The sequence below is a fragment of the Diceros bicornis genome, chromosome 9 (assembly GCF_020826845.1).
Source record: "Diceros bicornis minor isolate mBicDic1 chromosome 9, mDicBic1.mat.cur, whole genome shotgun sequence".
NCBI classification, from domain to species: domain Eukaryota; kingdom Metazoa; phylum Chordata; class Mammalia; order Perissodactyla; family Rhinocerotidae; genus Diceros; species Diceros bicornis.
The window spans coordinates 26,296,037-26,323,334 of NC_080748.1; the positions used below are offsets into that span (position 1 = coordinate 26,296,037).

A 27,298-nucleotide genomic window follows, 5' to 3' on the forward strand; every position below is an offset into this window, starting at 1 on the left:
TGTCTCTCCATAAAACAAATGATGGTACGCTGTCTATTCCAACAGTGCAGACAGGACAGCAGCCCCACTAACGTCACAAATTTATCCCAGGTTTTTATCAAGCAGCTACTTTATGTCTAGCACAGAAAACATGAAGTCAGAATTATCATACAGTTAAGAAAAGAAAAATGCAACACTTAGGAAGAAAGAATTCCGTGTGACCTGGGATATTGAGATTTGGACGTCACGGGGATGTGACAGTTTCCCACCCCCTTGTGGACTGTAGAGAAACTTTTTGCCACAGGGGTCTCAGAAAAGACCGGAGTAGGGTTGGGGGGATGCATGTTTAATGAGCACCTACCAGGTGCCAGGCCTGCACTGGGCTCCTCACGACGGCCCCACGACTTAGACATTCTTATTGGCATTTTACTGAGGAGGAAAGTCAAGCCCTAGAGAAGTTTGGTAACATCTCACACAGGCAGGATGTGAACCCTTTGGAAATAAACGAAAACTGCCCAGATGAGAACACGCACTTGGCAGATGCGTTCATTTCAGGGGTCTTCTTGAATTCCGTAGGTGTGTCCATGGAAGGATGCCGTTCTGAAACTCTTTGGAGAATATTTCTTTAAATTCTGTTAAGATGTCTGGCTATGACAGGATGTTATGGACACTGGGAGGAAATCTCACGGAGTTTATTGAAAACCTGGATGCCCTCCACAGTTACCTCACACTCTCTTATCAGGTAAGGCTGAGTCTGATCTTGATGACCCGAGTGGAAGCAAATGCCTGTAGCTGTTCTGGGCCACCTCCCGCCTCCCCCGTGAGGGGTGCAGTTGCAAAGGGCCTGAGGAATCCTTGGTACATGGTGTTAGTGGGCCGAGGAGTTCTCTGGGGAAAGGAATGGAAAATAAATACCTGTTGGCCATTTTTATAAACTGGCTGACAACAAGCTGGAGAGGTCGGCTTTGTGATGGAGGACGGCCTATTCTGATAGGGGCTGGTGTGGGTTTGAAATGAAATCTAGAAGACTGATCACGATGGGAACAAAGGCTGGGAAACAGATTTCAGTGGATTTGCAAAATCTCTCCTCAGGTTTCCTGGCCTGGATGGAGCTGATAAATAGCTTCTGCAGCGAGATTCATTTATTCACGTATCAGAAGGAAAGACTTGACAGGGCCGAGAGCCGGAATCGGAAACCATCCAATTCTGATTAACCCACGGGGTGACTGGCTGAGGTGTTAAGAAGCTAATTTCCCTATTGGGATATGTCCTTCTGGAGTTCATTCCTTGGTTTTCTTATTTGTAGAGATCATTGGAAATTCAAATGCCTAGACTCCTTTTTCTTTTTTAAAAAAGAGAACGCTTTATTGAAAAGACAAAGTGACATTTACACGTATCATAATAATAATCTATTATTTTAATAAAACAGTTTCTATTTATTTCTAGGGCCATGTATAGTTCACTAAGCTCTTTTTTTTTTGCCATTTCTATATTTATTGCTCATAACCACCTTTGAAGGGTTATCATGAAGATAAAATGGAATTACGTGTGTTAAAGAACATCATGAACCATAGTGCACCCTTATAGGTGTTAAATTAGAAAACTATGATTTTCTCCAGTTTTCAGATAAGAAATAAGAGGCTTGGAAACCTAACTGACTTCAAGTAGGATGAGTTGGCGGGTCTGTCCTGTTGTTATCATGTGAACTACTCAAGCATAGAGGGAGTGGAAAGAGCCCTGGTTATGGGTCAGGTGGGCCTACCCTGCTGTCTGACCAGCTCTGTGACTTTTTAGCTGTGTGATCCCAAACAAGTTATTTACCCTCTCTGGACTTCCATTTTTTCAGTTATTTATTTAATAAATATGTATTGAGTACCTACTATGTGCCAAGCACTTTTTTAGGCATTGGACGCACACACAGACAAAAAGGAATAAATAGGAAAAAAAATCATCCCTCATAGCGATGTGTGGATTAAAAGAAATAACATATAAAAGTCTCTAGCACTGTAATCAGTACAGAAAAGGCATTTCATAAATAATAACTTCCTTCTCTTCCTTTTCTCTCTGTTCAATATGGCTAGTTTTAAAAGTAATTCATATAGCAACTCCCTTTCAAATTTCTTAGCTAAAGCACTACAATTAGGAGAATTGAGAAATACAGGTAGGCCCCTTCGATACTTTTCCATAATAATTTTAAAGTCAAATCTTTCATCTGAAAATTTGGCTAATATTTAAGACACAGTTCTAGAGAAGATATTAATGTTCTTCCATTTGTTCATTAAATCAAAAAATATTCTGGAATATCTTTTAGGTTCCACGTATTCCTTTTACTGTCTTACTGTCACTTTTATGAAGAAGAGTGAAAGGAATCGAGTTTCTGAAGTTCGAAGTCCATTGTTTTTATCCCACTCCTGCCACCCTTCTTCTGATAGTCATTCCTTCATCTGCCAAAACCAATGCTGGAGAAGCGATAGAATAGAATGTCTCCAGGGTAAGTGAGAACATTTTGCATATAATGAGATAAATAAAATATATAAATGTTATAGTATGAAAGTTGAAATAAAATACATGCAGTGATACCCAATAGCTATATAGTGCTTTATACTGGGTAAAATATTATAGATTGTCTCTTTAGGCAAAAATAAAATAAGATAATGCTGACTTTTCCTTTATGTCTGTCTCTAGTAGCTTGGCAGTGCTTTAAAGCATACTTTTCTGGTTATAGCTGTGCCTTTAATCTTGTTTGTTTTTAGCTAAGTTTCATTGGATGCTAATTATGAGGCAGGTGTTAGGCTAAGTAATTTATAAACATTGAATTATCTTCTTAACACCCCTAAGATTAGCTACTCTTACTTTTCCCACTATACAGATGGAGAAACTGAGGTCCACAAGAGTCAAATGGCCCAGGTTGTGGTGGCTGAGCTAGGACTCGACCCCAGGGCTGCCTATCTCCACAGACTATGCTCTGTTCTGCTGCTCACTGTTTTCCCTTTGCCCTGATTCTCTGCTTTTATAAAGCCCTATTTTCATCAAGAAATAAAATATTTCTTGAAAATAAAATAATCATATTACTTAGAGAGTTGGAGACACTGACCAGAAGAATTAAAAGCACACGCTTTGAGAAGTGTCTCTGGAAGTGGCCTAGGCTGCGGGCAAGGAGTAAGGGTGGAGATGGCAGCAGGAGTGTGTGGATGTTCATTTTAGCCCTTCTATACTCTGTTATTCTATTTTTGCTATGTAGGATTGAGATATAATTTTTTAAAACAACTTTTAATTTCCTGTATCATATGCTTTTTTGTATGTGCTGCCTCTAATCTTCTGTAGATTCAGTCAAGATGTAAACACACGTATATACAAACATATGCATTCTCTATGTATATGCTTTTGGAAAGATAAAATAAATATTTTTTAAAAACTCCAACAAATCTCATTTTAACTAGCAACTGTTCCCTCCCCTTGGAAGAGAGTGCAGATCTGGGAAGGAACCCACATCCTTAATCTCTTCCCTCACTCAGACCAAAAGTCAGGGTGCCAAGCTGCCTATGAATCAAGCAGGGGAGAAAATTCCTTCTCTTAGAGATTCCCCCAGGCAAAGTCTTCATCCTTATTTCCTGGCATGCGTCTACCATGAGATGGTGCCTACTTGAATTGTCAACATTTATTCCTGGAGAAAGATGATCTCTTCTGATGTATCCTTGATTTTCCAAATGTGCAACTTTATACCACGGATGGAATTATGCTTACAGAAGAAGGAATTAACTCTTATCCACTTGCACATTCCTCTGAGCCCCTGATCCTTCTGAGAGTGAAGTTGCTCGTGGTCACTTCGTCACAGGCTGAGCACAGCAGTCAGCCACCCCTTGGAGTGTGGGTAGAAGCAGCACAGCATGGTGGAAAGGCTCGTTTGGGCGTCAAAATGTCGTTCCACCATTAATCTGGTCTTAAATTCCCTGAGCCTCGGTTTCCTTCTCTTTAAAGTGGAGATAATACTTGCCACATAGAGTTGGCTAGGGAGTTAGGTACCATATGAAATTCCTTACTATTTTCAGGGGCTGAAACCATGGGAGATTTTATTTATCTGTGATTGGAGGGGCGTTTGGGATATAGTTCTGTGTGATGTAGCGGATAAGTACTGTTGTTTCACAAAGCCTCCAAAACATAATTTAAGCAACTTGCATTCACTGGGAAAAACATATTGTGTCTTTTAATTAGGAGAGGAACGGACCATCATTTCCTATGGAGAGAGGAGCAGATGGGAAAATGCTTCTCCATTACTACTTTGATAGAAGTGGTCTGTGCCACATTGTACCAGGTATGGGGATGGCTTAACCAGTTCCAGAGCTGTGAGGCCTCTGGAGTAAGGATAGCTTTCTCCACAAATTCTCCAGGATGGCTAACAGCCAGTTGTGGGTGGGAAGTTAGAGCTCCATCTCTTCTGTAGTCTGACTCTTTGCCATCTTGACCATTACTCCCGAAGTTCTGAACCTTTAAAAGAAGCTTCCAGAGTGCCAAAAGAAGGAATAATTTCATTTTTATTTCAACATTTAAAATTATGTGGATTTTTACATAGTTGTGATAATTCTGCATATATTAGTTTATATTGACTTTTTTTTGGTATTCAGCATTGTAGAAAAAGCATCCTTCCACGTTTTCGCATAGACCTTAAAACCACCATCTTCAATAGCTGAGTGATACTCCATATTGTAATTAGCTAGTCCCCTGTTGTTGAACTTTTAGTTGATACTACTCTTTTGCTATTATACACAGTGCTGTGACGAACCTCTTCATTCGTGCTTTTCCCATGCTTTATTTTATCACCCTGGGCGACTCCCAGAGGAACATAAAACACCATTTTAATGCTTTTACAACTGAATTTTGCCTCCCTTATCTCCAGAGTGTGTTTAATGGGTTAAATGCCTTCCTGAAATAAACAAACAAATGAATAGGTGCTGATCTAGAAATTAGAGTGGCAGGGATGTATTTGGTATCCAGCCATGTATAACTTCAATCTCTGCCTGTAAGTTATTTTATTTTCTAATTTTATTAGTGTTTCATATGCTGCCTGTCTTGATGCAGGCCTGGGCATGGTGAACTCTGGAATAGTCATCAGAAGTTGTATAATTTGATTATTTTATGATTTTTACTGACACAACTGCCTTCTGCCATCCCTCACTGCCAGGTGTCCTTCTGCTTATTGCAGGTATCATTGCGGCTGTGGCCAAAGACTTCTTCAACTTTGAAGTGATCATGGACATCCTTGACATTAATAAGGAAGAGGAGAGGACAGGGAAGAAGGAGCATGTTGTATTTCTGATTGTGCAGAAGTCTCCCAGACAGATGAGAAGGGCAAAGACAAACAGGTCACAAGATAGTCAGGACATCCAGAGAGACCGAGAGGTACTGGGTTTGCTATGTCTTCAAAAAGCATAATCCTTCCTAGTGGGGGAATCAACTGGACCTTCTAACAGTGGAGTCAAGGCAGGGTTTCTCAATCTCCACACTATTCACATTTTGGACCAGATAATTCTTTGTTGTGATGGGCTGCCCTGTGCATTATAGGATGTTTAGCATCATCCTCTAGATCTCTACCCAGTAGATGCTAGTAGCCCCAATTGTGGCCATCAAAAATGTCTCCAGGCATTGCTAAGTGTCCCCAGGGTGGAGGTACAGGACAAAATCACTCCTAGTTCATAACCACTGGGTTAAGGTAAGCTGGATATACATTGAGAGGCTTTTTGGAGTGTACCTTAGCCTGGAAGATTTTCACCTATAAAAATATCAATATAAAGGGCCTGAAATTTGGGTCTGGTGGCTTATTTTGCAATCCTCCTAAAATAAATTGACCTTTCAAGTCCTTAGTGCCTACTTCTGCGGCTGAGGCCAGTCAGGGGTCTGGAGTCAGCTCATGATCCTGTGATTGGCTGCCTCAATTACAACTCGTGAAGGGAGCATTATCTGTTTAGGTATCACATATATTAGGCGCACAGCTCTCCTGTCACATAGCTTGTACAAATATCCAGATAAGTCTGTGATTCCTGGAGCACATGGTGTTTATATCTTAGAGCATTCAAAGTCCACTTCAGATCTGTTCACTGTAGAATCTTCAACCACAGGAAGAGATGATCATGTGTGATTTTCCTGCCAGCCCCTTCTTGAGATTTTGTAAAAAGTTCTTGCTACCTTGATAGAGAAACAACATGAGGATTAATTAGTTAAAAATTTGGGGGCTTACGAGGTCTTGGTAGAATTGACTTCACAAGCCCTCACTGTTCCTCTGGCCTCACAGCAAAGGGGGCTTATGCATCTCCAGTCACATGACCAGACATGGATGCTTCTTTCCCTGCCATCTTCAGGCCCTGAAGGCAGCTTTCCTTAGGATGAAGGAGAAATATTTGAGTGTCACTCTTTGCCCTGTGAGGAAATCCTGCTGGGAGGTTGTGAGAAGTACAGTCATGTTTGGAAAAGGTGAGTGGGCTATTCTCCCGACCTCGGCTTTCAGAGCAGAATGACTGCTTGGTGAACACAGATGGGCAAAGTCCTCTATGATTATGATGTCGCTGATTTCTGAAGAGCTTGGGCTTGGCAGGCATGGTTTTTAACTTTAACACGTCAGACTCTATTTCGCCTTCCTTTGCCCCTTCTATTTGTGCTGGGTGACATGGAGACACAATCTTTCCCGTAATCAGGGAGAGCCACTAGAGAAAGGACTGGAGTTGGTGATGTGTTGAAGAGAATGAGGATGAGGATGAGTACTGATATATTATCAAGGACAAGGAAGCTCCTCATTGCTCCTCAGACCTTCTGCACTGGGATGCATTTCTGGCCTATAAGTATGTGGATAATAACTATAGTGTCCAGTAGTGCAAAAGACACTGGACCAAGAGCCAAGAAAGCAGACTTCTGGCTCTGTCCCTGAGGAGCTGTGTGACCTTGGACAAGGTCCTCCATCCTCAGACGAAAAGTCCTCCATCTTCAGATGAAATTTTCAGATGCCTGAAAAATGAAGGCAGTAGGTTCTCTAATGGTGGTCTAGAGGCTAACATTCGGCCCTCTCACCACCCACCATGACCTGGGTTCATTTCCCCGTCAGGGAATCACACCCCACGACTGTCAGTTGTCATATTATGGTGGCTGCATGTGGCTGTGATGCCGAAAGCTGTGCCACCGATATTTCAAATACCAGCAGGGTCACTCATGGTGGACAGGTTTCAGTGGAGCTTCCAGACTAAGGCAGACTAGGAAAAAGGACCTGGCAAACCACTTCCAAAAAAAGTTGGCCATGAAAACCCTATGAATAGCAGCAGAGTATTGTCTGATATAGCACCAGAAGGTGAGAGCATGGTGCAAAAAGATTGGGAAGGGTTCCACTCTGCTGTACACAGGGTCACTAGGAGTCAGAATCCACTCAATGACACTAACAGTGAAGGTGCCCCTGTTGCACTGAGCTGGTCTCATGATCAGCACCTAACACCTGAGTCAGAATAAAGGCTCCGAACCATGGGGAGAAGAGAGCTAGAGCGCTCCTTATCATGTCCCCAAGGGTCATGATGACATGCATCTGGGAGAAGCGCTGCAGGGGCTCAAAGGCTGCGTATTAAGTCCCTCAAGCCATGGCAAGTGAGTCAAACACGCAATTGACATCCTTTGTCTGGGAGATTTTCATATCAAAAAGGCTCCATTTCGAATCTCTACCCCTTGCCAAATAGGGCTGTTGGTTAAATTTTCACGTGCCACCCAAAACTGTCAATCTAAAAAGCTCCATGGCAAATGTCCCTGACGCTGGGCTGGGCGCGCACACTCTGCTCTGCTCGCTCATTGTCTGGCTGTCACCGTTTCAATGCCGACTCTGTTTTCATGGCGAGACGTACTCAATTGGCCCAGAAACTCTTCAGCGGCGGGCAGAAACTTGGCAGGGGGCAGGGGGCTTCTCAACCTGGTAGCAAGTTTTCTGTTTGTTTTAATTTGGAAGAAGAATTGCCGTGGCCATCTGGAGATGCTGAGGGAGCCCATGCTGAAAAGCAAGAACTGCACTTTGCCTGTGAAACATTTAAGATGCTATCCCAAGCTCTGCTCTGGGCCAGGTTGGTGGCGCCAGTGGCCTGTGAACAGACTGTCTTTTTCTACATCCAGGGCATCTCATGGACACTTTTGTGCCTATTTATCCCAAGCGGCTCTGGATTGAAGAGAAGACGTTCTGCAATGCTTTTCCTTTCCACATTTTTTTTTGATGAATCAGTAAGAGGCCCTTTCCCTCTGTAGCTTGGGTTGGGGATAGGCTAGGGAGGGAGTATGGTGCATGGCTTTTATGGCTGGTGGGGGCTTTCAAGTCACCAGGGCTCAGGGACCAGGATTTAGCCTGGCAGGACCATTGACTTCCTTTCCATTGTGACATCCTCTAGAAATCAGGATGCAGGATCTTCTTGATAGGTATGGAAGGAAGCTGTGCCAAGGGATTTGGATTAGTGAGTGCATGAGAAAGTTTGCCATTAGAGAAAAAGGAAGTGACACTTAAATTTACTACACCAAGAGAAGAAAGAACACAGTCAGTAGCAGTGGCAGGGTGGAATTCTCAACATGACCACTTGTTATCCTTGTGGCCACCATGGATGTCTCAGTTCCACCAAGCTTCACTTTCCGCATCTTGGAGTCGGGGGATACGTCTGTGCCAACTCATGCCACTGTTCTGTGGGAGGTGTGAGGATGACCGGTAATGGATAACGTTGGGTCCTTATCGATTTCCTTGGATAAAATATATGTCAACTAAATTGATTATAAACTTGTTTAAAGGGCAATTAGGCAAAGTAAATTTGGTCCAAAAAAATCAGTTAAAATGCCTTCAGCCATCGTGATTTTCTCTGATATTTATTTCAACACATAGACATGTTGAATCATCATCTACCAGTGGACTGCTGGATACAGATTCTATGACATTTACTCATTTAAGGGTCATCTCTGCTTGCAAAGCATTGATCTAACTGGGGAAATAAACACCCCTATAAGAAACAAGTAGGGAATTATAAAGCAATGTACCCCAGCTTTTCCCCAATGCCATGAGGATATTATTATTATTATTGCTACTACTACTATTTTAAATTCTAATTTACTTAAAAACCTCCCTTTCTTTTTCAGTTTTGGGCATAGAATGAGAGAAAACTTAATGATGCTTATTCCATAAGGTCAGGTTGATTCTGCAGGCTAACAAAGTCCCCGTGGTTAGTGAAGTTAAGTATTCCTGGACAACCTGTGCTGGCATTGGACGTTTTACGTAAAGGATCCTCATTTTGCTTCTTCCTTCTGTGTGTTCCATGGAGATAGCAGGTGTCTCTCCACCTCCATGATGGACTCCTTCACCCAGGCCTGGGTGTCAGATCCAATGTTACAGAACTTGCTAGTTTCTTTATTAATTAATTCTAAAGAGACAGAGACAGAGACAGTGACAGAAAGACAGAGAGACCTCACAGAGCTAGGGAAACACTATTAGCTCAATTGAGAGCTTTAACCTCTGTTTCTGGTTAGTCAGAGACACACTTTCGAGCATTCCCATACTGTTCTTTTCTCTTTCAGAGATTAGCTGCAGATTTGTCTTTTAAAATAAATTTATTACTTCTCTGGTGTTTGTTCTACTACTGACCCCTTCCCCCCAGTGAGTCAAAAGGCATGGCCAGAATGACATTTCTAAGAGAAGGTTTGCAGTGCAGGTTGCTCTCTATGCCCTAGTCTTACATCTGTCCTCTGTGGATAGCTGAGGGTCAAGCAAGCTGGAGTGGATATTCAGAAGTATGTCCCAGGACTCCAAACCCAGAAGATTCGATTGGATGAATATTTCTCCATCATTCATCCCCAAGTTACCTTCAACATTTTCAGCACCTGCAAATTTACCAACAGTCAATTTGTCCTGAAGGCACAAAGGGAAATGACGCCTGAAGCATGAAAAAGTCTACCCACCCTCAAACTCTGAGGTAGTAACTCACCCCTTCCCCACTGCTCTCTGCTGTTTGGGAGACTGGTCAGAAAGGAGAGAGGCAAGTTTTCCAATTTCCTCCCTCAAAAAAGTTGGATAAAAAGGCTGGCCCCATGGCCTAGTGGTTAAGTTCGATGTGCTCCGCTTCAGTGGCCCGGGTTTGGTTCCTGGGCGTGGACCTACACCACTCGTCTGTGGCCATGCTGTGACAGTGACCCACATATAAAATAGCAGAAGACTGGCACAGATGTTAGCTCAGGGCGAATCTTCCTCAAGCAAAAAGAGGAAGATTGGCAACAGATGTTAGCTCAGGACAAATCTTCCTTAGAGAAAAAAAAGTTGGATAAAAAGTGGGGCAAGGACTACATTGAGATCAGTTGTTTTTTCTGACATTTCCATTTGGCCCAATCTGTAAACAATATATTTTATTTCCACCCATTCCTGGTTTAGACATAAATGAACTCTAATTATACATATATTATATTATAAATATAATATATATGTGTATGTATACATATATATGCACAGTTATAAAGTTCTGGTCTCTGTTACCAAAATTTTCAGAATGTATGTGGTACTATTTGTATTAATTTAATGTCTGTCTTTTAGATAGTAACATGATCATGTGACCTACTGTTACTAGGGCACACATTTTGTTTTCATTTTTGTTTCAATTGTGGTAAAATTTACATAACCTAAACTTTTTATCATTTTAACCACTTTTGAATGCACAGTTCAGTGGTGTTAAGTACATTCACTTATTTAATGGTTGTTGTACAACCATCATCACCATCCATCTCCAGAACATTTTTCATCTTGCAAAACTGAAACTCTGTACCCAGTAAACAACAACTCTCCATTTCCCTCTCCCCTCAGCCCCTGACAACCACCTTCTACTTTCTGTCTCTGAGTGTGACTACTCTAGCTTCCTCATATTAGTAGAATCATACAATTTTTGTCCTTTTGTGATGGGCTACTTTACTTAGCATAATGTCTTCAAGGTTCACCCATGTGGTAGCATGTGTCAGGATTTCCGTCCTTTTTAAGGCTGAATTATTATTATATTATTATAATTATATTATTCCATTGCCTTTGCTTATCCATTCATCTGTTGATGGATTTTTGAGTTACTTCTACTTTTTGGCTATTGTGAATTATGGGTGTACAAATGTCTCTTCAAGTCCCTACTTTCAATTCATTTTAGTATATATCCAAAAGTGGAATTGCGGGATCATATGGTAATTCTATTTTTAATTTGTTCAGGAATTGCCATACTGTTTTCCAAAGCTGCTATACCATTTTACATTCCTATCAGCAGTGCTCAAGTATCCCAATTTCTTCACATTTTCTGGGACACTTGTTATCTTCTGGGTTTTTTTTTGGTTTTTTTTTTTGGATAATTTCTATTCTAATGGGTTTTAAGTGATATCTCATTATGGTTTTAATATTCATTTCCCTAATCTTTAGTGATGTTGAGCATTTTTTTTGTGTGCTTATTAGCCATTTGTATATATTCTTTGGAGAAATGTCTATTCAAGTCCTTTGCTCATTTTTTAATCAGTTTTTTTCGTTGTTGTTGATTTGTAGGAGTTCTTCCTATATTCTAGATACTAATCCCTTTTCAGAAATATGATTTGCAAATATTTTCTCTCACTCTATGGGTTGCCTTTTCACTCTGTTGATTGTGTCCTTTGATGTACAGAAGTTTTAAATTTTGATGTAATCTAATTTATCTATTTTTTCTTTTATTGCCTGTGCTTTTGGTGTCAAATCTAAGAAATCATTGCCAAATTCAATGTCATGAAGGTTTTTTCCTATGTTTTCTTCTGAGAGTTTTTATAGTTTTAACTCTTACATTTAGGTCTTTGATCCATTTTGAGTTAATTTATGTGTATATGTAATGGGGCACGCATTTTGAGCGGTCTTTTCTACTAGACTGACGATTAGGTGTGCTAGGCATAAACACAGGCAGAGCTGTGGTGACATCCGAGAGGAACCCCAAATGAGTCGTAGAGTGGAGTGATGGGAGATGAGGCTGGCAAGATGAGGATTTGAGCTCTGTTGTGCAATTACAAACATTTATAGGTGTCTACCATGAACAGATTAGAGGTTTTGATCTTGATCAATCTGGAGTCATGTGATAGATGGACCAGAGAAAGTGGAGGCTGGGAGGCCAGGTAGAGGCTGCCACTGAAGAGCAGGTGAGAAGCTTTAAAGTGCTGAATGCACTCAGGCAGTGGCACTGGGGTGGTGACCAGGGCATAGAGTCACAGGATAATTAAGGCAGAAATTGGTAACCAGATGTAGGGGTTGAAGAATAGAAAGACTATTTGGGATAATTATTAACTTTCTTGCTTGGGTAGCTGGGTGTGATGAACTGAGAAAAGACATGATGTAATCTCCTTGAGGGCAGGAACTTCTGTCAGTCTGAGTCACTGCTATATCCTCCAAGTCTGAAAGAGTGTGCCTGGCTCCTCCTAGGGACTAAGTACGAGTGTGATGAAAGAATTAACAAAGAAAGAGAAGATTTGCTGAGAGGATTGAAGGTGAGTTCAATTGTATACATTCATGTATAAATACATAATACGTAATTTAAAAAAAGTCACTGTTGATGGGAATGTAAATTGTCACAATCATTCTGGAGGGCAATTTGGCAATATGTATCAAAAGACTTAAAAGTGACCATAGTCTTTGTCTAAGTAATTCCATGTCTAAGAATAGATCCTTTAACAAAATAGCCATGATTATACACTTTCCTCAAGGTTGTTCATTGCAATGTTGTCTATGGAGTGATAAATTAGATGTAATATAATCAATGCTAGCTTATTGCTTAAACATAATATAGTATAACCAATGTAGCCAGCAAAAATGTGATGCATATCTATATTTAATGCTATGGAAGAATATCTATTATATATTTTAAGTGAAAAATTCAGATTACAAAAATAAGATGCGAGATAACCCCACTTTTTGGTAATAAAAACATACACTCCAAAATATTAACAATGATTATCTATGTGGTATGATTATGGGTGATTTTTATTATTTTATTCCACTTTTTTTCTTTTTTGCAATGAATGTGTATTAATTTTATAATAAAATAATGAACATATCTATTTTTAAAGAAATAAGCATCCTAAGTCCGGGAAGCAAGGTTTCCTCTAGAAATTCAGATTCCTTGTCAGCGTGGTATAGGATACAGTAGTGGAATGCTAAAAGAGAAGAATATCAAGACAGAACCCTGGGGAACACCAGCGTTTAAGGAATGAATAAAAAACCCCAAAGGAGTAATTGAAAGAAGAAGGAGAAATCTCAGGGAGAAAGTAGTGTGAGGGAAGCGCCCAGAAGCAAGATTTCAGGGAGGAGAGTCTACATAACACCATCAAATGGCGGGAGGGCTGAGTAAGGAGAAGGCTGAGAGGCTTCTGTTGGAGGAGGTAGTTTGGAGACAGACCATGGACGGGAGCCACTTCAAAGTAAGAAAAGCAGCTGTGGAGAGAGCCGTTGTGGGGAGAGAGGGTGATGAGTGAGTGGAGACAGAAAGCATAGATAACTTTCATGAAATGTGGCTAAAAGTGAAGGACCGAGACAGTGTAGTGGATAGAAAGGCATACTGTGTGGGTGATGATCTGGCCAGCGATATCATCTCCTGTTGGTGACAGGCTGTATTGTCACGTTTCTCTCCGTGGTGGGAAGGCCAGATGATCTGGATGGAGCCCATGCGGTGCATGAGATACATGTGCTCCCCGAAGCTCCACGGCCTGCAGGAGCTGGAGGAGCGCAAGATGCGTCTTTCTGACATCGCCCCTCACGACACCACCAGGGATCTCATCCTCCTGAACCAGCAGCGACTGGCTGAGATTGAGCTGTCCAACCAGCTGGAGAGGAAGAAGGAGGAGCTGTGGATCCTCTCCAAGCACTTGGCCATAGAAAAGAAGAAAACAGAGACCTTGCTTTATGCCATGCTGCCTGAACAAGTGGCCAACCAGCTGAAGGAGGGCAAAAAGGTCGCTGCAGGTAAGGCATTCCTTTCCCTTCACAGAGACTTCTGAGCAGGAGGCAGTGCACCTTAGTGGTTAGGGCCACAGGCTCTGAAACCAGACAAATCTGGGTTTGGATTCTGGCTCTGGCTCTTGTTAGCAACATGTTCTTTGGCTAATTACTTAAGCTGTATATCCTTAGTTTTCTTCTCTCTACACTGAGAATAATAAAAATGATACAGGAGTGAAATATGGATTAAATAAAAATGCCTGTCATGTACACACACGTATATTACATCCTCTAAGAATTTAAAGCTGTATCTTGAGATTGGCCTCTTTGCTCAGTGACCATGAATAGGGTTCTTCACTATAACTGGAAATGATACACCCACACATTAAATAAATCATGTGTGCCTCTAAGGACCATTTTGGGAGAGCAAAATATTTCTGGAGGGAAGAATGCCATGTTTACTCTGAACTCACTTTCCATTTGTCATGGTGAGTGTCCATTCACCAGACAGCCATGGTGAACTCAGTGCCAGGGTACTGTCCCAGGACTTGGGGACCCACAGGAGTCCATCGTCTTGTGGGTTTGACAGATATATACAGAGTAAATTAATGGGGGTGGAGGTGGACAAAGGAAAGGAAACTCATGTGCATTAAGGAGCAAGTATTGTTCCAGGATCTGAGTTAGACATTTTACATACGCTATTTCATTTAATTTTCTGAACATTTCTATGAGGGAGATGTTCCTATCCATAACAGCTGAGCAAATTTGCATTCACTTTAGTTTATGAGTAAAAAGCTGGGAAACCAATCAGAGTCCATCTAACTCCAAAATTCATACTCTTTCTACCACAGAAGGTGCTGCGGAAACACAGATGACAGGGAAATTAATAATAAATGTCAGAGGAGAAAGAGATGGGGCAGGGTGAGGCTGTGAAAGCTTATATAAAGTGTATGCTCTTGAGTTGGGCTTTGAGCCTGAATTTCAGCAAAATAAGAAGGCAAAGGATTTCAGGAGAAGGGGAGGACAAGAACAAAGGTGAGGCAGCATGAAGATAAACATTGCAGTGCACTGTCCCTGTGCACTGTGCAGTGCACAGTGCACTGTGTACACGGCAAAGCGGTACCCGTTGAGGCCGGACGGATAGGATGAGGCTCCGGTCATAAGTGATGAATCTGAATGATCATGGAAAGGGAAATTGTCTTTTATTTTAGATGTAGGGATTCATTGAAGTTTTTTTTTTCTTATAATGGAAGGATGTGATTAGCTTTATAAATATGATTTTGGCTGCAGTGTAGTGAATGCATGTAGTGAACTGCACTCAAGTGCAGTTGAGTGATGGTCAACTCCTGAATTAAGGCAGCACAAGTAGGAATCAGCAGCATCTCATAAGTGATAAGATGGGAAGGTAAGAGATAGGAGTCAGTGATGAGTGTGAGGTTTCTAGTGTAGAAAGATGTGATGCTTTATCCTAAGACAGAACCAGAAAGAACAGGCTTGAGGGCAGGGTGGTAAGGTCAGTTTCAGAAATGTTGGGTTTGAAATGCCTGTGGAATACTCCACATAGCATGACCAATAGGTAGTTAGGAATTGTAGGGAGAGCTCAATGGAAAGTTCTAGGATAGAGCTATCGATCTGGGAGTTATTGCAGTGTGGGTGGTGGTTAATCATAGACTCCATAAATGATGAATACGATCACCTAGGGGGCATGAGGTGAGAAGAGAAGAGGGTTGGGTATTGAACCTTAGGGAACATCTATTATTTAATAAGGGAAAAAAGCCAGTGAAACAAGGAGATCAGAAAAGTAGGAAGAATATAAAGAGAGAATGGTGAGCCAGCCAAAGGGAAGAGAAAGTTACACAAAGGGGAGATTATTACCAGAGGTATTAATAATACAGAAGGCACCCAGCTGTGTTCAGAGTCATCCATTCAGTTGTTCAACAAGTAGTTATTGAGCACCTACTTCATGCCAGGCTTTGCTCTAGATGGTGGGGATACAGCAGAGATCAAAACATCCTTCCATCTCATGGAGCTTATATTTCAATGGGGAGATAGACAATAACCAAATAAACAATCTCATATAAATATCATGCCGCAAATGTCTTACGGGGTGGAGGGCAGCAATCAGGCTAAGAGGATGGAGATCTAGGGACTGTTATTGTAGATAGAGTGGTCAGGACAGTTCTCACTGAGGTGGTGACATTTGAGATGTGAGAGACAGAGCCTCGTGGATATTTGAGAAAAGAATGTGTCAGGCAGAGGAAACAGCAGGTGCTGAGGCCCTCAGCAGGAGACACTTAACATGCTGGAAAGACCCCAAGGAGGCCAGTGTGGCCAGAGTGGAGTGAGCCAGAGGGAGTGTGGAGACATGAGGTCAGAGGTGGTGTGAACAGAGGGGGCCCCTTATAGGCAATGGTAAGGATTTTGTGTTTTATTCTAAGTGTGATAGAAGTCGTAGAAAATTTGAGGCAGAGGAGGCAGAGATCTGACTTAGACAGATCATCTGGCTGCTATATGGAAATTAGCAACAGTGGGGGCAAGAGTGGAAGCAGCCAGATGAGTTAGCAGGACATATGGATGACATGGTGGCTTGCCCCCTGTGCAGAGATAGGGAATTCACCACTGTCGTGACAGTGACCAGTCTCTGTCAGCCTCTGCCCTGGGTCTCCTGTAGTTCAGGCTCTGCCTTGGCCCACCGGCCAGGGGCTTCTCTGTAAGCCAGTGCCCACCCGACCCATTTCTGTCATCCCACAGCACTTGTCACATCTTAGTGAGTATTTGTTTACTCCTCTGTCTCCTCCTCTAGACTGGGAACTCCTGAAGAGTGGGGGCCCTGTCTGCTTAATGTTATATGATTCTCCCAGCATGATGACTAGCTCACAGCAGACACTCAATAAATGTCTGTTGGATGAATGGTGAGTGGTGAATGGCATCTGGCTCCTTATCCCCAAGGCACAGTCAGATTTGGTTCCCAAGGGGCACTTGAATTCAGAATTCATAGAATTATTATTCTATATCCTTGGCTATCACTGATACCTGGTTTCTGTTCTCTGCAGGAGAATTTAAAACCTGCACAATCCTTTCTAGTGATGTGGTGACATGCACTAACATCTGTGCTGCCTGTGAACCTATCCAAATAGTGAACATGCTGAATTCAATGTACTCCAAGTTTGACAGACTACCCAGTCTCCACGAGGTCTACAAAGCAAGTGTTTGTGTACCATGGGGTGTCTGTTACAGTGCGCTCAGGCAGGGCAGGCACTCGGTTATAGGCCTTTCTTTGCCTCTCTGTTCACTGGTCTGGGGTTTGGTCTGGATGGGAGTGGGGTGAAGAAGAAGAGCTAAAAGGGAATTGGAGGTATTTCAGGAATTTTAGTTTTTTAGGAATCTTTTGATAATACCCAGGGCTAAGAGGCCTTTGAGGAGCAAACACTGTTTCTCCAGGGAATGGTTCTCCCTTCTTAAATTTCAGCGGCATCTATTGCAAATAACATACATCTAATACATAGCATCATATGACTACCCTAGGAGCTCATCTTCTCTAGGATGTTTCCACCAAAAACAGAAGGCCTTTTTTCTCTCTCTTCGTTGTTTTCTGAGCCATTTTTCTTCTCACCTCCTTCCTCACACTCCTCATACCCCTAGCAAATAAGCACCAACTTTAATATGGTCCTTCTGACAATGTGCAGAAAAATGACAAAAATATTTGGTAATATGTTTCATGCGTTAAGGAAACTCTCTGAATACCCCTCTTTTTCCCTTCCAGGTGGAAACAATAGGAGATGCTCATATGGTTGTAGGGATGTCCCAGTACCTATTGCAAGCCATGCTCCTAGAGCAGCTAATTTTGCCTTGGGGATGAGAATTTCTGCAAAATAAGTGATGCATCCTGTTACTGGAGAGCCCATCCAGGTAAAGAGTAACTGAGTACTTTGCTTAATACTGACCATCTCACACAAAAAAGGAGAATTCTGTTTATTAGACTGCTCTGATGATTACTGGATATGTTACAGTAATTAAAATGGGTAATTTCTCCCAACTCTTTTCCTCTCTTGCATATGTTCCTAAGTAATAGAGATATTAGGATATCATTGTTCCAACTTCTCTCAAATTTTGGAAGAGGCTTTAGAGCTCGAGATTTCCATGTGATTCACTGCAAACTTCCTTTGTCCGTATCTTAGGACAGTGCTGAGCACATCTCCTCATTTACTTTGTAGGGCTCAACCCATCTTGAATTTAAATGAAATTTGAATCTTGAATGAAAAAGCCAAGAATTTTGTAATTCCTGCTTTTTTGTGCAAGCATTTCAACAAGTGGTTCAGGTTTACTAAATAGCCAGCTTTTCCCCACTTAGGGAAATTGTGTATCCAGCATGCCGTCTGACAGGTTCAGAACTCAGGCTGAGGTGTGAAACTGCCTCTAGCCAGCAGGCTAGACACCACGGTGCCATAAGATATTCAGAATAGCTTGCCTTCCGCTACGTGGCCATTAGTGAGACATCTGTTCGCCTTTCTCACAGGATGCTGCTCTTCCAAGTATGGAAGTTTGTTCACACTATGAAAGTTGGACAAATTTAGAGATGAAAAGTAGATGCCCTCTTCTGTCTGCTCAGCAGAACCTAACCATCTTAAGGTAGCTTAGAGCAGTGTCTCTGCCTTTTAAAATCTAATCCCTTCTCTGCTCCTATCAGTCCAATCTTCAAAGTGGACTAAATAGCCAACCAAAAATAAATAAAGCCATTGTAAGATGGAATATGATTTTTCCAAATTATAACGCCTATGCAGGAGATTCTAAAAATGTGCTATACCCACCCTCACCACAATGATTTGGAAGCTGAGAAATACTGCAGGTTCTGGTTATTGTGTCCACTGCAGTCTTCTGAGTAAAAGCTGGCTTGAGGTAGTCACAGGAACAACATGTCTACAATACTTGGCTTGTTGTAGACACACAGATACATCTGTTGAGTAAAACCCCCAGTGTAAGAAATTAAACATCAAGATGGGAGCTAATGAGAGAGTAGAGATAAGAAGGTCAGATAAGAGATAAGTGTTTCAGTTAAAGGACTCTAATGTAAGCCACTGAAGAAAAAATAATTGAAAATATACTGTTGTGTAATTGGAAAGAGTATATGTGTGTGTGTGTGTGTGTGTGAAAGAGGCATAGCAACAGAGATGTAAATAATGCTACACTAATAAGAACGACATTAAACAATGAATTCCTGGAAACTTTCATGGTGGATTTACCAAGAAGAAAACAGGAAAAAATGTTATTAATTCTAAGATAAGAATAGGGACGTAGTTAGGAGCATCATTAAATATCCACCAGAAACAGTGTATCATGTGGGTTTATTTAGGGAAGTAGAGGAAAGGACTGGAAACATTTTCTCTCTTAAGAGAATTGTGCTGCCATTTCTACAGTTTTAAAATTAGTACTCTTTGAGATCTTCTATTATTTCATTCATATAGCCTTTAATATACATTCACTGAGGTCCTACTATACATGAGACAGTATTACTAGGTGATCTGAAGGATTCAGAGAAATAAATGACAGGCTCCTTTTCCTAGAGGAATTTATAATCTTATTTCCGGGAGGATAAAATCTGGCATGAAAATATGAAACGACAAGTACGTCTGGTTAGAATATAGAAAGCTGCAAGCGACTTTTGTTCCCATACTGGTAGTTTATTAAAAAGCCTGTCAGAGAGCAAAGAAATATAAATGAACTCAATTCTAGAAAGTGACAAGCCCTTTCAAGAGACCTATAGTCTGTGTGCTGTCTAGAAGACACTCATAATTACATTCATCCATAGTAGAGCAGCAGAAGAAGTAATCCATCAGAGGTGAGGGTAAGAAGAAAACAGTATAAATTTTAGTGAACTTTTAATGGCCACCTTGGGGCTGGAATGACAAGTTAGAATCCAAAAGATCCTGTCTTTGATAAGTCCTAGCCACAGAGTCTGTACCCATCTACCAACTCTTTCGCACAGGCCATCACCAAGTGCATGGGGTTATTCAGCCAAAGCCTAGGAATAGGGGAGGAGAGCTGAGAGAGCTCCCCAGTCCCTGAGGTATATGGGGCCTTCCCCAAATGCAAGGCAGTGGCCCATGGAAGGATAGTATTAGAGTAAAAGAACTGAGAGAAATTCCTCTGAGGTACTCTTGGCTTTTACCAAGAGCACTACAATGACCCTTTTAATTCTGGGGGCAGAGAGAAATCTCCCAAGGTACAGAGAGCCAGGGTGGACTGAGGAGCAAGGAGACTCTCAAAAATCTCACTGTTGGTCTATAAAGCAGAAAGAGATCTCCCACATTTCAGAAAACTGGAGGCTTGGCTGTAAAGCATAGGAGGTTCTCAGACACTTGCTGGCACTCAGATCCCAAACCCAGCTGGAGAGAAAGTCATGATCTAACCTTCATAATATTCGAAATTAGTGCTGACTGGAACCTAGCAATATCTCTGGAGAAAGCCCAGACCCAATTCAAATACAGATTAATTCACTCGGTCTTCACTTTAGCAGTCTGACAGAAGAAGGGCTATGAACTTTTCTGATGGGTAAATATTATCTACTTCAGTCTCTACTGAACTTTCACAAATACAATTAAATAATTTAAAATATGATATTCAAGAGGAAACAAGAAAATGGTGGTGAGTGTATAGCCAAGAAAAGAAATAGTCAATAGAAGCAGGTCCAAAGATGGTCTAGATGTTGGAATTATCAGACAGACTCTTTAAAATAACTGTGATAAATATTTTAAAGGATCTATTGGAAAAGGGGAACAATAAGTTTGAGCAGATAGGAAGTACACACGCACTATATCTTTATCTATCTATTTATCTGTCTGTCTATCTATCTATTTCTATATATCTATCTATCTTATGGGAATGAAAACCATGATATCAGGAATCAGAAATAAAAAATTCATTTTATGGGCTTGAAAAAGACTAGAGACAGTAGAGGAAAAGATCAGAGATTTTGAAGACAGAGCAATAGAAAATATCCAAACTGAAACACAAAGAAGAAAACAGGGTGAAAAAATAGAACAGAGCATCCTAGATCTGTAGGACAATATCAAATGGACTACTATATGTGGAACTGAAGTCCTAGAAGGAGAATAGAGTGAGAATGGGTCAGAAGAAATATTTGAAGAGACAATGGTTCAGAATTTTCAGCATTGATGAAGGATATCAACCCACATATCCAAAAGCTTAGCAAATTAAAACAGGATAAGTGCAAAGACAAGCACTTCTAGTCAAATATATTAAGCCCTACTCAGTGCAATAAAGCAAGAAAAATAAATGTAAAACATAAAGATTAGAAAGGAAGAAGAAAAATGGTCATTATTCACGGACCAAATAATAGTGCAACTAGAAAACCATAACAAACCATAGTAACCTATCGGATCTAATAAGAGAGTTTACCAAGGTTACAAGATACAAGGACAATACATAAAAATTAGTTGAATTTTTACATACTAAGGACAAAAAATTGGAAAATGAAATAAAAACAAACTATTTAAATCTAATTTTAAATCTTGGAAAATAACAAAATTGGATGACTTATACTACCTAATTTCAAGACTTATTCTAAAGCTATGGTAATAAAGACAGGGTGGAACTGGCAGAAAGATAAACAAATAGATCATTGGAGCAATATAGAGTATCCAGAAATTTACTACATATTAAAGGCCAACTGTGATTTTTGACCAAGGCACCAAATCAATTTGGTGAAGGAAGGAACCTCTTTTTGAGACATGGTTCTGTTACAATTGAATATCCAAACGGAAAATAAAATGTACCTCAAGCCTACCTCACTCCATATACAAAAATTAATTTGCTATGTATCATAGACCTAAACATAAATGCTAGATCATAAAGCTTCTTGAAAGGAAATATAGGAGAATAGCTTCGTGACTTTGGAGTAAGCAATGATTTCTTAGGTAGGACACAAAAAGCACTAACCATGAAAGAAAAAAATTGATAAACTTCATTATTATGAGCCAAATTATGTCTCCCCTGAAATTCATATGTTGATGCTTTAACTCCTAGTACCTCAGAACGTGACTATATTTGTAGATAGGGCCTTTAACGGGGTGATTAAGTTAAAATGAGGCTGTTAGAGTAGGTTCTAATCCAATGTGACTGGTGTCCTTATAAGAAAAGGAAATTTGGATACATGAAGAGATACCAGGGATGCACACACACAGGGAAAAGGCCATGTGAGGACATAGCGAGAAGGCCACCATCTGCAAGCTGAGGAGAGAAGCCTCAGGAGAAACCAACCCCGCTGACACCTTGATCCTGGACTTCCAGCCTCCAGAACTGTGAGAAAGTAAATTTCTGTTGTTTAAGCTACTCAGTTTTCGGTGTTTTGTTATGGCAGCACTAGCAAACTAATACATTCATCAAAATTTAAAATTTCTACTATTAAAGAAAATGAATATACAAACTCACAGAAGGGGAAAAATATTTGTAGTACATATATATTACATATCCAAATATATATAGAACTCCTATATATTAACAATAAAAGATAACCCAATTTTTAAAATGAGCAAAACACTTGAACAGACTTTTCACAAAAGAAGGTATATGAATGGACAATACGTGCATGAAAATGTGCTTAAATCATTAGCCATCAGGGAAATGCAAATTAAAGCCACAATGAGATATCACTTCTCACCCACCAGAAGACAAAATGGTGGTGAGAATGTGGAACAACTGGAAGTGTCACATTGCTGATAGGAATGTAAAATGGTTCAAAGACTGGAGAAGTGTTGGGCAAGGTTTTTTGTAACATTAAATATACATCTACCTTGTGACCCAGAAATTCCACTTCTAGGTATTTACCTAAGAAAAATGAAAATGTATGTCTACAAGAAGATCTGTACAAGAATGTTCATAACAGCTCCAAACTGAAAATAACCTAAATGTTCATGAAGAGAAGACCAGATAAATAAATTGTGATATATTCTTATAATAGAATAGTATTCAGCAATAAAAGAATTAACAACTGATACGTACAACAATATGGATGAATCTCAAAAACATTATTTTGGATAAATGAAACCTGATACAAAACAGCATATGCTATATGATTCCATTTATGTGAAGTTCTAGAACAGGCAAATTAACCTTTGGTCAAAGAAATAAGAAAGTGGTTACCTCTGCAGAGAGGGATGGAACTGAACTGGAAAGGGGCACGAGATAATTTTGCGAGGTAATGGAGCTAGTCTATATTATATTTGAATGGTGGCTACACGGATAAATGCCCTTGTGGAAACTCATGGAGCTGAACACTTAAGATCTGTCTTTTTTATTTTATGTAAATTATACTTCAATTTAAAAATAAAAGCAAGAGCATTCCTTGGTCCCTTTTCCGTGAGGTTTTCTCTGTACAGATCAGAGTGGGGATCCACAGGGGACCAGTCTTAGCAGGTGTCGTGGGGGACAAGATGCCATGGTACTGCTTGTTTGGTGATGCTGTGAACACAGCTTCTAGGATGGAAAGTCATGGGCTTCCCGACTAAGTGCACCTCAGCCCCACGGCCTACAGGTAGCCATTTCTTTATTCATGCCTTCCTTAGTCCTTTCTCCTTCCAGAACTTACAGAGGGCCTAGCAGCCATGGGATGGGGGTAGTGTAGGAAATCTGTGTTTTTTTCTTCTACGCCACACTAGCTGCCAGAAGACATTGTGTCAGACAATAAATATTGTCGAGCCTCTACTATAAGATAGTTTTTGCTCTTAAGGAGCATATGATCTAGTGCAGGGATCGGCAAATTATAGCCCACAGGCCAAATCCAGTCTGCTGTTTGATTTTGTAAATAAAGTTTTACTAGAACACAGCCATGCTCTTTATTTATATATCATCTATGGCTGCTTCCATGTTACAATGGCAGAGTTGAGTGGTTGTGACAGAGACTGTATGGGCCCCAAAGCTAAAAATATTTACTATCTGGTCTTTTACAAAAAAGTTTGCTGACCCTTGGTCTAGTGGAAGAAGAAAGAAATATTCACAGATCATTATTTTTAAAGCGTGATAAGTACAACGATAAAGATATGCGTAAAACATTACTTATGGGGGCCAGCCCGGTGGCGTAGTGGTTAAGTGTGCATGCTCTGCTGCTGGTGGCCCGGGGTTCAGATCCCGGGCATGCACTGACACACCACTTGTCAGGCCATGCCATGGCGGTGTCCCACATAAAGTGGAGGAAGATTGGCACGGATGTTAGCCCAGGGCCAGTCTTCCTCAGCAAAAAGAGGGGGATTGGCATAGATGTTAGCTCAGGGCTGATCTTCCTCACAAAAAAACCCAAAAAACAAAACAACAATACTTATGATTTCTTGAGCACTTACAATAGGCCACATTCTGTTCTAAGCTCTTTTACATATGTTAATTCATTTACTGTTGCAACAACTCAGTGAAGATAGACTATTTTTATTCTTATCTACAGGTGAGAAAAAATCAGGTTAATAACTTGCCTCAGGTCACAAGCAGGCTAGGAAAGAAAGAGCCTGGATACAACCTGGAGGACAGGCTCAGAATCTGTACTGAGTTAACCACTGCACTCTCGTGGCTGAGGGAACTATAGTGTGTGTTATAGGAGCCCGGGCAAGGGTGCCTAACTCAGGAAAGAAATTCTTTGTGGAGGAGGAGATTCCTGAGCTAAATGTTGAACAAGGAGTTCCAGAGTAGGATTTAGCCAAAACCGGGGTATTGGGAGTGAAAAACAAGCAGTACAGCACAGATGTAGAATAAGTGCAGAGAACTACAAACAATTTAGCTTTGCTGGAGCAGAAAATAGGAAGCAGAAAGTGGTGAGAGCTGTGTGTGCCCTATCGAAGGGCCAGGACTTACACTGTAGGTGAGGAAGAGAGCCTAAGGAGTGTGAGATCAGAGACAATGCCAAGGTTAGGGTCCTATCTGACACTGATCACTCTAGAGATACTGTCAGGATAGATTTGAGAATCAGGAAATGGGAAAGAGAAGAACTGTTAGGAGTTTGGTTTGAAGCAGAACACTTGTCAGTGGAAATTTGGGGGAAAGTAAAATCAGCTAAACTTGGTAATTACTAGAAATGGGGGATGATAAAGAGGGAGGAGCTTTGAATGTCTCCCAGGTCTCCATCCTGGATGACTAGGACCTGAATGGTGATATTGCCAACTGAGATAAGACAAGAGAGATTCCATTCATACGGGCAGATGATGAGTTCTGGACATGTTGAATTCAAAGGAATTGTGGAGCCTCTAAGTTGTGTTGTTAAATGGATGGATGAAATTTGGAGTCAAGTTGTTGGTTGGGGATCTAGACTTGGAGTCAGCAACATATAGGTGGTAATTAAGCCATCAGAGTTGATGAAATCACATGGAGAATGATGCAGTGTGAGAAGAACAGTGGAAAGACAACAGAATCCTGCACAGAACTAACATTTAGGTTGCGGTGGGAGGAAGAGGAGCCCATGTAAGAGGAGGAAGAAACAGAAAAAAACCAGAAGAGTTTGGGGTGAGAAGCACCCTTGTGAATATTGTTAGGGAGGAAGAATTGAACGAAAATGTCAAATATAGTAACAAGGACTGAAAAATATTCACCAGAGTTTTTTGGAACGTTGTCAGAGCGCTTGTGGTAGAACGGTGGGCATAGACACTGGATTGTGGGTTGAAGGATAAAAGGAAGAGAGTGTTTGTATGGGATTAAAGCAGGAGATAATCAAGTGAGAAGTTGTTTGCTTCTACTTCGGTTGGAAGAGACCTCAGCATGCTAGTAGGCTGAGGGGAGGATGCAAATGGAGAGGAAGCTGAAGATAAGCGGAGGGGGTGACTGGTGGGCCCAGGCCCTGAGGAGGGGGCAAGCGGGCATGAATGGGATGTCCTTGAACAAGACATCTCATCCTCTGAGATTAGGGGAAAGGGTGAGTGTGGTCAATGGAGTGAGAAGTTGCAGGGTCTCACCTATAATGGTTATAATTTTGTAGATAAAGCCACGAAGAAGGAGGCACGGTCAGCAGCTTGAGAGTAGGGGGAGCAGGTGCCAAATGGGGGAACACGAGGAGTGTGGCAAAGGTCTGGAATCTCCATGGAACCAGCCAAGGACAAGGGAAGGCTGATGAAGTGCCAAGACCCGGTTGAGGCAGCTGACCATGAATTTGAAACATTGCTAGTCTGCACGGTTCTGTGTTTTTTCTCCAACATCTCTCAGCTGCCAGTAAATAAATAAACAGGTAAACATTGTATAATTACCCATAGCTCTGTCTCTTTTCATGGTCCCGTCCCTATACTCTTCTTCTTCAGTTCCTTGGCAGCCAGAAATCATGGAAATTCTTAGGTAGTTAGGATGAGCATGATGACAACTGTAGGGTATATCAGGAGCTTGGGGGAGATGGAAAGAAGCGGGCTGATATGCAAGGAGCCTGCTGTTTCAGAATCATGCAGGGATGGTGCACGCAGAGGCATTGGGGACGTGGTTGTAGAAGTGTGAGGGCTATGGGGATGAGCGCTGTGTTGGAGGAGAAAATGTGGTGACAGGGCACAGGGTTTTGGTGGGTCCCCTGTGCTCTCCCTCTGCCTTTGGCACCCTGTTCAGAATGTCTGAGCTTCATGCCTCTTTGGCCCCCTCAGCAGGCCCGGGCTGATGTCTTGGAGCCCCTGTCCTCCTGGGTGTCCTGGGTCCCAGACTTCTCCTCTCCCATCATCCTTAACGTTGTAGCCAACTCTCGAGTTACAAACCTTTGGTCTTGGATATCTGGTGCATTTTTTTCTCTGTGCAGAGCCCTGGAAAATCAAGGGTTTGAAATAATTGAAAGGGGTGAAATTGAAGTGAAAGATAAAGTGAAGATGACCACATACTTTCTGATCCAGAACTTGAATGCTTCAGAGGATGAGATCGTGAGGAGACCTCAAACTCTGCTGGATCACAAGGCTGGGTGAAAAAGAGAAGCCTCGTCATTAGTGTTGAATATTTTTTCCGCTAACAACTTTGGATGTGTTTAGAGTGGTCCTTGGGTTTGCAGGGTCAACACGGGTGTCATCCCCACCCACCACCAAGCTGCTACCTTCCATTCGGTGAGAGCTCCCGGGGATCAGCTCAACCATTTTGCCCTAAATGCTCTTTTCTTGCCTCCTGGATATTATGACATCCTGGAGCTGGGCTGATGGATCCAGCCTAAAGGGTCCCTCATGCATTCATTTTCAAGATTCTTCCCTGTCCAAGAAAGGGGCTTTTTCCATCAGCCGAGGGGGATGATTTCAGAGTCTCCCCCTGCTCCTCAGCCTCCAAGGAGGCTCCAGAACAGGCTTTCCTCACACACTGGAACCTTCCACCGTCCTCATTTTTTGCCGGCTTCCAAAACCGGGAATCAGTACAAAATCCATGACT

General features: G+C 41.4%; 1 pseudogene; it reads left to right on the forward strand.

The window, feature by feature from the left end:
• Positions 1-576: 576 nt before the first annotated feature.
• On the forward strand, positions 577-27,056 carry LOC131409936 (guanylate cyclase soluble subunit beta-2-like; annotated as a pseudogene).
• The last annotated feature ends 242 nt before the right edge of the window (positions 27,057-27,298 follow it).